Raw genomic sequence first — 2,127 nt, forward strand, 5'->3', positions numbered from 1 at the left:
ATAAAATTACAGGTACAAAGAAGATATGGAAAATGTCGGCTAAAAATGCTGGATTCGATAAAAGAAGAGAGGCTGGGAAACTAGCTCAGGCCAAAAGAGGTGTGGAAAACTTTAGGCAACCACACAGGGCACAAAAGATCCTATAAAAGGCTCGATGAAAAGACTTAGCATGCAGGCTGGGTGACCCATCCTAGTAAATATGACAGGAAAACATGCAGAAAGAAACATCTATCCCAGACATCTAGGGAGAAAACTCGGGGCAACTGGGAAAAATAAGGGCACAGAGGCCTGAGGCAAGTGTAGGCAAAAATTCACTCATGAAGGAAGTGTGAAACATCCCTGTAAAAGGTCTCTGAGACCAGACATGAAAGTCACTTTGAACTAAGCTGGAAAGATGGTTCAGAGGTTAAGAGTGCTGGCAGTTCTTCCAGAGGTCCTGAGTTCAATTCCCAGCAACCACATGGTGGCTCACAACCATCTGTAATGGAATCTGGTGTCCTTTTGTGGCCCATAGGCATACAGAACTCTATATATAATAAATAAATCTTTAAAAAAAAAAAGTTCAAGAAACTATCAAGGTCAGAAAAGTCCAGGCACAACTTGTGAATAATCTACATAAAAATCATAAGATGCAGTATGAAACAGTATTATAAAGGGCAAGCCAAAATTCCAGAAGAAAGGTCAAGGCAAAATTATGGACCAAACTATTAAGAACAGCCTACAGCCCGGTTAAAAAAAAATCAGGGAAAAAAATCCAGGCCCATAAAACATTCTTAAAAACAGGGGGAAAAATCTATGAGACATGTCCAGGCACAGGCAGCTGGTGCTATGTTATGGTGAAAATATACTGTGTAAATGCTAGCCATAAAATACAGTCACATAAAATACACAAAAATTCAGGAAAAATATACAGACAGGATAGCTGTGACGGAAGTGTAAGAGAATGGCAACAAGAAAAGTGGGGCTCAAAATTTTTGTCAAAATGATGGGTGAAAATATGGTAGGAGTTATTCCTAAATGAAGGAGAAAATTCATAAGAAAACTATGGACAGAAGAGCCAGGAACAAACTCTAGATGCAAATAGTATATATATATATATATATATATATATATATATATATATATGTGTGTGTGTGTGTGTGTGTGTGTGTATGATAAAAATCCTGAGAGAAAATGGAGAGCCAGAAACTGGGGGGGGGGTCCTCAGGGGGGGATTCAGGCAATAAAAATTGATATAAGGCCAGAAGAAAACACTTGGCAAAAATTCAGACACAAAAGGGGATGAAAAATTGTAGTAAAACATCATGGCTGTAAATGTCACTTTTACTTCATCTTATGAAGGGATGAGATGAGAACTGTGCCCAAATTGTGTAAATACACCACTTGGAGTGAGCCCAGGGTGTTTCCTTCTCTGTTCTATCCCTAGTCCCAGGCCTGGAAGCTCTAGCCTCCATGAAATCTAATGTTCCAAGCTGACTGATTGAATCCAGCTTCTCTTGGCTTCTGACCAAATTGCTCTGCCTTGTCTCATACTAACTTTGATGATATATTCTAACCTTCTGGCTCTTTCTTATTCTTTGATTCGTTCTGTCTTCACCTGTGTCTAGCTTGTTCTCTCTGAAATCTGTCTCTGAAAACTGTCCTGGTAAAACTGCTACAACACATACCACACACCACACACTACAAACAACTACCCCCTTTCTCTCTCCTACTGCTTTTAAGTGGTCTCTCCCTCCTGTTCTGTTCTATCTCTGACTTAGTCTCTCAAATCTGTCTCTGATTAATCACTTGGTCTGCTCTTCAATTAGATGTTACTTTCAAACATGACTGCTTCCTTTTACAAACTAGCTTTACCTTCACTGTTAGGGATTAAAGGTGCATACTAAGGGTAGGGCTATATTTAGGCCAAATCATTCGGTAATCCAAGGTATGTCTGCATTCTGACTAGATCATAGAGATCTAGAAGTTCTTAGGATGTGATCTCTTGCCAGAGCAGCCATGTTGATGGATTAAAATTACCCTACACCACCCCCCTTTTCTAAGTTAAAAATTGTATACAGTTTAACTTTTACAACAGAAACAATTATCAATACCCCAGACTTAACATTCCAAATGTCCTGATGAAGA

Source organism: Mus caroli, unplaced genomic scaffold (assembly GCF_978045245.1).
Source record: "Mus caroli unplaced genomic scaffold, Mus_caroli_1 scaffold_11, whole genome shotgun sequence".
NCBI classification, from domain to species: domain Eukaryota; kingdom Metazoa; phylum Chordata; class Mammalia; order Rodentia; family Muridae; genus Mus; species Mus caroli.